The following is a 12,184-nucleotide window of genomic DNA, read 5'->3' on the forward strand; positions in this document are numbered from 1 at the left end:
ACACTATGTATTGCATGTGTTTGCATACCCACACGCATACACACACATACACACACACACACACACACACACACACACACACACACACACACACACACACACACACAGACACATACACCCACACATGCACACACACACACACACACAAACACAGACACATTCACTCACGGACACGCACACACACAGACACATACTCACGGACACACAGACAAAATACTCATGCATACATGCATGCACACAATAACGACAGACAAACAGCAGTCACTCCTGCATCCCGGAGAAGGAATCCTGTCGAGGAACATTCCTCTGGCTTATGATGTGTTGTGAGCGATGCATAAAGGCCGCCGTCAACGTTCATGTTCTGTAAGGCCGCGCCACCGAGAGCATGCGACTCCTCTGCGTTCCCACGTTCACCGGCGCCACCCAGTAAAGACAACAGCCCCCTCTGTGATCACAGAGAGGTGCCTAGAGACCGCCGATGGGACGTCCCGACTAGAGCTGTGGCTGTGGTTTTCTCCTGTGGCCAGAGTGGGCTAGTGGTGAAGGATACCGGCTTCGATTCCCCCGGGTCCGCCGCCTATAGCCGTTGGCGTCCTCGAGGCGGACTGAAACATAACCCAAACCTGCAAATCAATGACATCCATCTGAGTTCCCTTTAACCCTCGCTGAGTAAAACCCTCTGCAGCATTTGTTTGAAAATGCACTGGATTGGCCGACTGTTTCCTATAGTCTGTAGAGATCACTTCTTCTATGGTGCAAATAAACCACTGCGATCATCGCTATCAACCATCTATCTCTTGGCGTCCTTGAACAAGAAGCCTGAGCTCTACCCGCTCTTTAAACACAGATAAAAAGTAAGTTGTGATCACGGATAAACTAGCAAGGTCTGTCGTGTTTATTCCTTGCACACACCGCTTTAATAAGTCGACACACATTTTCGAGCAGGGTGTGCGTTGGCAGCTTTTTTCATGGACATCGTGAAACCTGTGGGAACCTTCCGAGCGGTCGTGATGGATCATTTATTGATGGCACCGGGGCGATAGAGTTACATGCCGCGGAGTTCAGCCAGACAGTCTCCGGCCGATGCCTCGAGACAACACAGAGGGACTCCCGCACTATTGATGCAAACATGCTATGGATACGGTTGGTTATTGTGAATTATTAACAGCAGAAAATCCTTACACATCTCTCTCTGTCTGTCCTGGTCTCCTCACACAGACACAGGGACACACACTAGGCACACACACACACACACAACACACACACACCACACACACACACACACACACACACACACACACACACACACAGTGACACACACACACTAGGGGACACACAAGGGACACACACTATGTACAGACAGAAAGACACACACACACACACACACACACACACACACACACACACACACACACACACACACACACACACACACACACACACACACACACACACACACAGCGATGTGATTAAAACATGGCGGTGAGAGTTTTGGAACGGGTTCGGTGGAGGTCTGGCTGCCTCGGGGTATATGATGAGGCTGTGATATTTCAGAGCAGTGTGTCTCCTCCCCTGATTGACATGCACGGCTCAGATGACACAGAGTGGCCTCTGAGCACGCTGAAAATGTGAACCGTTGACTCCGCAAGCGGAACACACACACACACACACACACACACACACACACACACACACACACACACACACACACACACACACACACACACACACACACACACACACACACACACACACACACACAAACAAACTGCAGCAACTTTCTCATTGGTTAACAACTTATTCTTTAAAGCGACCTTGAGTGTGAGAAAGGCGTGTTATAAAATCAACTTATTATTATTATTATTATTATTATTATAATTATTATATAGCACAAAGTGAAAAAATAAATACTGTTCCTCTCTGACAGTTATTGACGCAGTGTCTGACAAAATATCTTGTTTTCAAATCAGTCTAATAGTGTCCAACTTTTGCGAAACACAAGAGCATTGATTCAACGGTCGCTCAAAAATGAACTCATTAACTCGTAGGATGTGAGGAAACTATCAACAAAGTATCCCAGGTGTTCCGCAGCCCTGCTGTGCTGATGGATATAGGGCATTGTTATTTGTGTGTGTGTGTGTGTGTGTGTGTGTGTGTGTGTGTGTGTGTGTGTGTGTGTGTGTGTGTGTGTGTGTGTGTGTGTGTGGTGTGTGTGTGTTGTATGCACGTGTGCACGTGGGATTGCGCATGTTGTTTGTGTACGCATGGGTTAGTGTCTATGTGTATTCTTCTATGCGTTCCAAGCATGTTAATGCCAGCCAGGTCGGTTGCGCTGGTTCATGTTGTTTCTGCATGCGTGCGTTTCGGTGGGTGCACTCCTTATATGCACGCATGTACAAGTGTGTTTGTGTGCGTTTGTGTGTGCGAGCGAGCCAGCGAGCGTGTTTTTCGGATGGAGGAAAGGGAGAGGAAGTTTACCGCAGCGCACCAGAGAATGAAACGCAGGAAACAGGAAGGTAGTGACGGAGACACGTCTCTGGAACTGCCAAGCGGCAAAATCTTCCTTTGTCATCGCCATGTATGGAAAGCTGGATACACACGCACACACGTACGTGTACACACACACACACACGCACACACACACACACACACACACCACACACACACACACACACACACACACACACACACACACACGTACAAACACAGACGGTGCGACTGTGATTGTTTTTGAGCTGAAGACAGGATCTGAGAAACACAGGATGGTTGAAAACCAAACGCCAGCCTCCTGAGAGCGACTTGAAGAGAATAGGCAAATAGAATGGTGAATAACAGAGAGACATAACATAGACGCACACCCACACATACGCACACACACACACACACACACACACACACGCACACGCACACGCACACGCACACGCACACACACACAGGCAAATGTCTACCCGTCTAGAAAACAGACACATACTGAGTGAGACTCGTGGGAGTGGGAGCGAGTAGAGAATAGAGAGAATTGTATAATGGTTTATGGAATAGCGCTGGTGGAGGGACTGTACATTATAGCAAAAGAGAGAAAAAAAGAGAGAGGGATGTAGGAAAGAGAGAGGGTGGGAGAATGAGGTGATGAGAGGAGAGAGAAAGCGAGGATAGAGACAGAGAGAGGTTGGTAAAAATAGAAGAATAAAAAGAGTGAGCAACTAGAAATAGAGAGGAACAGACAGAGAGTTGGAGCAGTGATGGCGAGAGATGGGGGAGATAGGGCAGATAAGGATAGAGAATTAGAGCGCACGGAGAGAGAGAGGCAGGAAGTGAGGTAGCGAGAGGTAAGAGAGGAAGCCGGTACTCCCAGGCTGATAACCCACATGGAGGCAGGAAGCTGCAGGCCCCCTGCCTCCATCACAACAGACCTGACCCAGATGCACATCACTCACTTGGCAGACGAACCCTTCATACGGAACAGGTCTGGACCGTACCATATACCGTCTCTGGAAGAATGAAGTTGAAAAACGCCGGTCACATGTCAACAGGGTGAAATCATTTGTGCGTCCACACACAATAGGAAGAGGCCTCATAGGAATGTCCGTACCGGGTCCGAGGTCGTAGAAAAGAATGCAACGTTTTGTTTTCGCCCCCAAAGCATTTGCACATACGTGCTCTTAAATGCTGGTCGCTGTGTTACCACGTCACGATTCCAAATGAGGATGTTCCACAGTTCAATATCCTCGACGTTGTTGCAGCTGACCGGTGACGGGGGGGGGGGGGGACTGTCCTCATGTTTCCCCCCTGGCTCACTGTTTGGGAACAGTGTACTGTTGTTGATGGCTTTTTTACATAACTGTGCAATCTTTGTTCTAGTTAGTGTTCTGTATGGTTGTCTTTGCCTCGGGCAAATGACCATGGCGATCATCTATTAAACAGGAGGGCAGTTTGTTTGTGTCTGTGTGTGTGTGTGTGTGTTTGCGTGCGCATATACGTGTGCGTAAGTGTGTGCGTGTCTGTGTGTACGGAAGTGTGTGTGTGCATGTACGTGTGCTCGTGCGTTAGAGAGCATCTGTGTTTGCGCAAATACATGCTGCTGTTCAGTAGGTATTCTTTGCTGCTTGTGTGTGCCAGTGTGCATGTATAAAGGGTTTAACATGGGTTGTCAGTCTACGTGTCTGTATTGCCCGTGTCGTGTGTAAACATGCATGTCTTCCCTCCACAGCACTGAGGAGTGTCTGTCTGTGTATCAAGCCCAGCTCCGGCTAAGCCCATTATCTCAGAGTGTGTTCCACTCTCTGGTTGCCGTCCTGAACTGGCTGGCTCTCGCCCACCAACATAATCCCGTATTCCACCACCGCACCCAGACACCGGGAGTGTGTGCAGCTCGTTCAGCACAGGTGTTGAGGGAGGCGGCGTGTTCTCACAGCTCAATTATTTTGTTCTACCGAAGATCATTCCCGGAGTTGTCCTCCACTTTATTTTTTCCACTTATTTTCCAAGGCGTTCTCGAATCAAATCGGTGTTTCTTCTCCTTTGACTTAGTCGTTGGTTGTTTGTCTACTGCTTCTTGCTCCGGGGACTGTGGACTGACGTGCAACAGCTCCAATGAAGTCAGAGATGGGGAAAATTGCATTCCTAGAGTAGTCATCATTATCAGCTCCCTCTCCCAGTCTAGCCATCATGTGAGGCATCAGGGTAAAACATCACATTGTTGCAGCGCTGGCCAATGGCGTGGAGAAGGGACCCTGGCAACAACAACAACACTCGAGGGCCAGGCAAGGGTTAAGGGACGGAGGAGGGGGGGGGGGGGGGGGGGGGGGAGGGGAAGGTGGGGGTTGTTCGGTCTGGGTCGCCCGAGTGGCACATGAAACCTGACAACATGCTAATTCCGGGAAGGCGCACCGGGAGCAGGGCTATGGGATTACCCAGGGTGCCATCAGGCCGCCAGCCCACCAGAGGCTTCCTGTCTCCAGGAGCCTCTGGCTGCCTGGCTTAGAGAGGCTTTAAGAGGCTTGGAGCACTTTGAGCCACCATCTGGTTAATTCCCCAGTAGCGCACACACACACACACACACACACACACACACACACACACACACACACACACACACACACACACACACACACACCACACACACACACGCGTATAAACACACGTATAAACGCAGACCATGCGTACACACACAGAACACACACACACAATTCACAAACAGACAGACAGACAGACAGACAAACAGACAGATAGATAGATGCATACACAACACAAGCATCATGGACAAACACACACACACACAGACAAATACCATGCAAACAAACACATACACACACACCATGCATTGCACACACACGTAACATGCACACAAACAGACAGACACACAAACACACACACACACACACACACACACACACACACACACACACACACACAACACACACACACACACACACACACACACACACACACACACACACACACATCCGAAGTTCCGACCAGTGGAGGAAGCAAGGTTTGTAGGTGTGCTACGTAGTGGCGGTCACTTAAAGGAATACTTTGGGATTTTTCCACCTGGACCCTATTTTCAGATCATTTTGGGTCTAAGGGGCTAATGTGGACAACAACTCTTTAAATCTGTCCGGTGTTGAACTGAAACGCTTCAGCTCTAATCTCCGAATAAGACCTGCAATGTATCCTTTGGGGCATAATTATGCCCCAAAGGATGATCCGTCAAAGTAGATCCTCTATAAATGCTTGTTTTTTCAACTAACAGGCTCAGATTATGTTCTGTCATTAATGGGAAGGATCCCTACAGGATCTTTACTTTTTGCTTGATCCGGTCCATTGTGTCCGACCAATTCTCACTCAACAAGAGCTGCTTGCAGGATATTTCCCTAGTGTCATTACAATCTCAAACCCTCCCTCACCTAGATATTTTAGATAACACTACGCTTTCTGTAGCTCAACACATCAAACTTTTCTCTTTCCAGCTCTCACTCATATTTCCACCATTCTCTTCCTGCAAAAACTCAAATCTCGAGACGCTTCTCCTTCAGCGAGACATGGGTTGGACTTGGACGCAATGACAAACATACCGTGATCAATTAAAAGGTCAAGAAAAAAGTTGTGTTTCTGTAAGGATAATTTTCTTTAATCTTGGATAGAATTGGACCTGGTTAGTCTCAAAAACAAGCAATTTAAGAGGACTTATATTGACGCCAGTCCCTACTCTTGAAATTAACAATGAATTTAATTAAAATGTAGATATTATTGATGAAAAACGAAGTACATAATGTATTGACATGTTAATAAAATGCAAAGCAACCAGTGTAGACAACGAAAAGCCCAATTAGTCGTTCACATTCAAAAAGTCCCTAAATATGCCTATGTTGCTTGAACTTCATGAACCAAGATTAAACCATCAATCAACCATGTCACTTGCACTGTCAATTATTTCAGTAGTGAGCCCAACCTCAGCCAGTTAACTTGGTAAACCGGTTAGTCTACACTATAAGCATGCTGGCTCTGTGTGTGTGTGTGTGTGTGTGTGTGGTGTGTGTGTGTGTGTGTGTGTGTGTGTGTGTGGTGTGTGTGTGTGTGTGTGTGTGTGTGTGTGTGTGTGTGTGTGTGTGTGTGTGAGCATGCAAATGCATGCACCTGTTGAAGGAGAAATATTCCCACAATAATGAACTAATGTAAACATGTGCTGAGTATTTCAGTGAGCACATGTTTGTTTTTTTCCTTTTTTAAAGGGACAGCGCACATTAATAAACATGAATTCCAGAGTTCAACATGTAAGTGTGACAGATTTAGCCATGAAGGCTAATTTTCATCTGTAGCCTTGTTTAAACAAGATCCTACCATGATCCTGCATGGAGCAACCTATCACATCTCCCAGCCCCCCCCCCCCCCCTCATTAAGATGTTGTTGTTATTGTCCGAGCGGTTGGAGATCAAGTGCTGATGGATAAACATTTTTGGGATTTCTGAGAACAAAGGGCTTTTGTGTTTACGTTCCCCGCGGAGGGAAACATGTGGTGTTGGACCTTGTGTTCTTGCAGGAGATGCTTGTCTTGCCTTGGTGGTGACCTGCATGCTGAAATGGTTTTCATGGAGGAATATTTAGCAATGTGACCCGCGTACTGCGTTCACGGCAACTGGTGACTCGCATGTCAAAAAAACTCTGACTTGTTGATGAATGGAAATGTTTTGGAATTTTCAGAGCTCTGATTTGTCCGACTCGATGACAGAAAAAACATCTCGTATGTTGGCCTTCATCGTTATTGGGAGTACAATTATCATAAAAGGGTTTGTTTGACGTTTAATCAAATAAGTGGATGTATTAATTACCTGATATGTTTTTATATCGTTTTTATCTCACTGTGATATAGCACTAAGTTTAATTGATTCAGCTTTTTTACTGATTAAATTAGCCAGCTTGGTTTGTCTCCTCTCTTCTTCATTTCGTTCCAAAAGAAGCATTAATTGTTTCAGCCTGAGGCAGGATATATGAAATACCTTCAGGCCTCCATATTTCATCTACGCTTAAACTATGATTCAGATTTACCTCAAATGGCTTGGGCAGACTTATCTCATCGCCCCATTAGCGACGTTGATTCATCCGATTATATTTGCCTTGTTCCAGCAGAAGTGCAAAAAACTAACTGTTGTTTGGAAAACTTAAATCTTCTCTTAATCTCCTTCCACAAGTCCAAATGTCACCAAATTTTGTACATATGCTCAATCAACGTCCCTGATCAAACAGACCATTAAGAATTTTGGCGAGTTATGCAGAATTCTAAACGCAAGCGTTGGAGGGAAATTTTCCCTTAGTGCTATTTGCTATAACACACTTTCATCTTCTTTTAACACCCTGGAGGAAATTGCATCACGGAATCTTCGGTTTTGTCAAAAATTATCATTTCAAGTTTAAAGATGACTTTGATCTAGAAGTATTCACGCGTCCAATTTTATCGACTCCAACCCAAATTGGTCCGTGATATTCATCCCCAGATCCAAGTGGATCTGATCATTTTTACGTAAGATTTATTTAACATCGCTGTGAGATATTACAGACCCTACCCGATGCATGTCTGGGGGAGAGAGACCCGGTGAAATCGGTACTAAGAATGCCGTTCTACTGCTAAACACATCATGTTGTATACAGCATATCGTAGCTTAATCAAAGGTTTAAAATATTAGGAAGTCCTAACGTGAGGACCCTCACCTGACCTGTATACTGGTGTCTGGACCTAGAGGTGGAGCTAAACTAGGCAAGCTCCACCCATTGGCTCTGCCGTGATCAACCTCCCCCTGTTTTCTGCTGCAAAATCTTCTGCTGCAAAATGTGAACTTGCAATACCTTGACAATAGTCAATAACGGCTATTGTGACAATATGTTTTTAGGGATCAGAATGTGGTATGTGTTAAGAATAACAAACATTTTTGTAAAACCTGGAGAAAAAGGGCACCTTTGCTTAAGATACAAAAGGCTAGGGACTGAAGCCCCTGTTGACGTCAATGTCTGCACGTGCCTGGGCAGTGCACGTGGGCTGTGAAAACCTTTCGAGATGGCTTGCAGTTTTAATCTCTATTGTGTCCAAAAGCACATTAAAACAAGACATCCTGTTGTTTTAGTCAGCAGAAAAAATTGCATTTTAAAGACCATTTCACATATTTTCTTTAACAGGAAAATGATCACCAGGCAGAAAATTGCGGCATTTTTGAGCATCAGATATTACCCTTGCAGTAGCATCAGTTCAACCTTTACAAACCTCTCCCAGGAATAAATAGAGTGATACGTTCTTTCCTCAAATTTCAGAGGTGCTTACCCAACCTTCGAAGCAGGCCGGTCCATAAGTGCTGCTACACACCGTCAATGAGGACTGCAATCAAAACACACGATCAAAACACACTATCAGCGCACACAATCAAAACGCACATCAAATATCTACACATCCAAAGCCTGTCACTGCCCCGGACATCTCTCAGGCTGTCGGTCATTACCAGACAGGCATTGGGCCTTTTTAAAACGGTGGCCCCCATAAAGCTGATCTTATTACAAGGACCGGGGCCTATCCTCAACAAAGGGCCCTGTTGTTTTAGGTCACAGTGGCTGATGAAAAAATGTAGAGTCAATTATGTCAGCATGATCGATGGCTGGAAGTCCCAGGAATCTGTGCTGGTGAAGAGCCATATTAGGAATGAATAGAGGTTGGGGACTGCAGTGACATTGTAGATAGATTAAAGTCAGGATTGTATTACAGGGATAAACTGCTACTTTCCGTACCAAACCATAATCATTTTACCAGGAAACTTAAAATTTGTTTTTACCCTTTACACTGAGATGTGCACATTTGTGTACACATCTGCATCTATATCTATATCTCCACAGATGTGTGGACACAATGCATAATTTTAGGCTGTTCCAAATTCTTGTTGAGATCAATTAAGTTTTTGTTCTAATTGTTTTCTTATATCTATTTTCTAATCAATCGATCAGGACCTGAAACATGCAGTGTGTGAAGGACTTATCTCTATTATTAGCGAGTGGACGAGCAGAACAACAGTTTCTTTAAAGAATGATGTTTAAAAATGTTCCCCAAAGTGTTGTTCAGGTGTAACTTATTGTTTTCGTGGCTGGTACGGGAACCAGTGAATCATGGATGTCATGACTCACTCACAGTGGAGGTATTTTAAAATTGATGTACTTCTTGAAGCTATAAAGGGTATATACCTGCTAGATATAAACATCAGCTGATCTGGCAGCGACAACACACGCACACAAACACACCCACACCACCCACTCCCACACACAAACACACACACACACACACACAACACACCACACACCACACACACACACACACACACACACACACACACACCACACACACACACACACCACACACACACACACACACACACACCACTGTACAGAAGCGTTCCTACCCACACATGTATGACTACAGGCTGTGGGAGAGCTACAGTGAAGGTGTAAGACTGGGCATCTGTTTCCTGTCTGTGTTCTAAAGGGGAAATTGGCCAGTGGAATCCACACTATTATTCTCCATATTTTGACAGACCGGCACCTGGGGAAAAGGACAACCGCTCCAGTTAACCAGGAGAACATGGTGTACCGAGCTCCAACTATAAGCCTTGCTTTGTAACCAAGAGAAAGTATTGGGATAAAGTTCCAAATTGTGGTGACAGTGTGTCTATTCAGAGCCCCCCCCCCCCCCTCCCAAACACGCACACACCCCGCCTCACATCCAATTTCGGTCCATAAAATCTGCAGATGTTTCATATGACCCAGGGGTCTTCTGTAACAAACCTTTCTCTGTCTTTCTGTCCATCTGTCTGTCTGTCTTCAAGCTTTGGGGTTTCCCCCACAATAACAATTTTCACTCTCGTCGCCTCCTCTCCTCGTTGTTATTATTCCATTTCCAGCCCGGGAACGGAAGTAACCAAAAATAACCCATTGGCGAATTCTATGACTCTCCTGAGGCCAATGTTGTTTTTGAGTCAGATGGGCTGGAGAACAAGTATCTGTCGTGGTCCAGAGAAGTCTTGAGAGCTGGACGGGTTACGAGGCCTCAGAGAGAACTGATAAGACGGGGAACAGCATGCTCGTTACGGGACGTCACACACACCACACGCACGCACGCACGCACGCACGCACGCACGCACGCACGAATACACACACACACACACACACTCACGCATACACACACACACACACACACACACACACACACACACACACACACACATGCATACACACACACACTCAAGCACACGCACGCACACACACACAAACGCACGCACATACACACAAACACACATGCGCACAAACACACACATACACACACACACACACACACACACACACACACACACACACACACACACACACATGCATGCATGCATCCGCCAAACATGGCCTCTCAGCATCTATGATTCACAAGGGGAGAATGTTGTTCTCCCACTGTCGTTCTTCACCCGTTGATTACATCTGAGAGGAATGCATTCTGGGATTTGATACGATTGAAGGGTAGATATGTTGCTTAGAGGGAGATTCAAGTTGAAGTCAAATTGGAGTTGCAGACAACCACTCCACCTTCTCACACCCAAATTGACCAATTTCTCTTCGGGTGCCAAACCTGCTGACTTCCTGCTTGCCATTTATTTTACCAATTGGGATGTTGGATTTGAACGATAGATGAACGGCTGGCTGTGCCCATCACCGTGTCGTCTGCATTTGATCCTTTCCAATCATTGCAGAAAAGAGAGCAGAGAGTATGCGAGAGAGAGAGAGAGAGAGAGAGAGAGAGAGAGAGAGAGAGAGAGAGAGAGAGACATTCAAACCCAGTAACCACCTACTTTTCTTCACAGCAGACAGTGAACCCACATAGACTCACACACTGTACATTCAGCTCTGACTCGAGGGATGGAGCCAGAACACAAACACACACACACACACACACACACACACACACACACACACACACACACACACACACACACACACACACACACACACACACACACACACACACACACACACACACACACACTAAGTAGACAGCTGCCAGTCTCCAGGGAACTGGCCCTGACTATCACTGAAAGACTATGGCACCTGTTCCCTCTGGCACTCAGCACTGGAGTGAGAGAGCGAGAGAGACTGAGAGAGAGTGTGTGTGTGTGCGTCAGGGCCAGATTCATGCACATTTCACAAGAACATTCTGTATGGCTTCCACTAGCTCTCTATTATTAATAGCTTTTCGTGGTTTTGTCGTGGGTAGACCGCCATAGAGTATAATCAAGGAGTTTGTCATGCACTGGCTGGAGGACAAACCCAGAGTCACACACACACACACACACACACACACACACACACACACACACACACACACACACACACACCACACACACACACACACACACACACACACACACACACACACACACACACACACACACACACGTGAACAAATACACATGCGCACACGCATCATCATCTTATTCAAATAACAGGGCATGCCAGGGCACGCCAGTCGTTAAGTGACAGAGACTGGGCCACGCTGATTTAGCTGCTCTGTCATCTATTCCACTGTACAGCTATCGCCACCAGAGGCGGTCACCGCGGCGATGGACCACGTGCACGCTCCTTTCACATGCATTATTGAGACACTTTTACTTGCGCG

The sequence above is a fragment of the Gadus morhua genome, chromosome 12 (assembly GCF_902167405.1).
Source record: "Gadus morhua chromosome 12, gadMor3.0, whole genome shotgun sequence".
Taxonomy (NCBI): Eukaryota; Metazoa; Chordata; class Actinopteri; order Gadiformes; family Gadidae; genus Gadus; species Gadus morhua.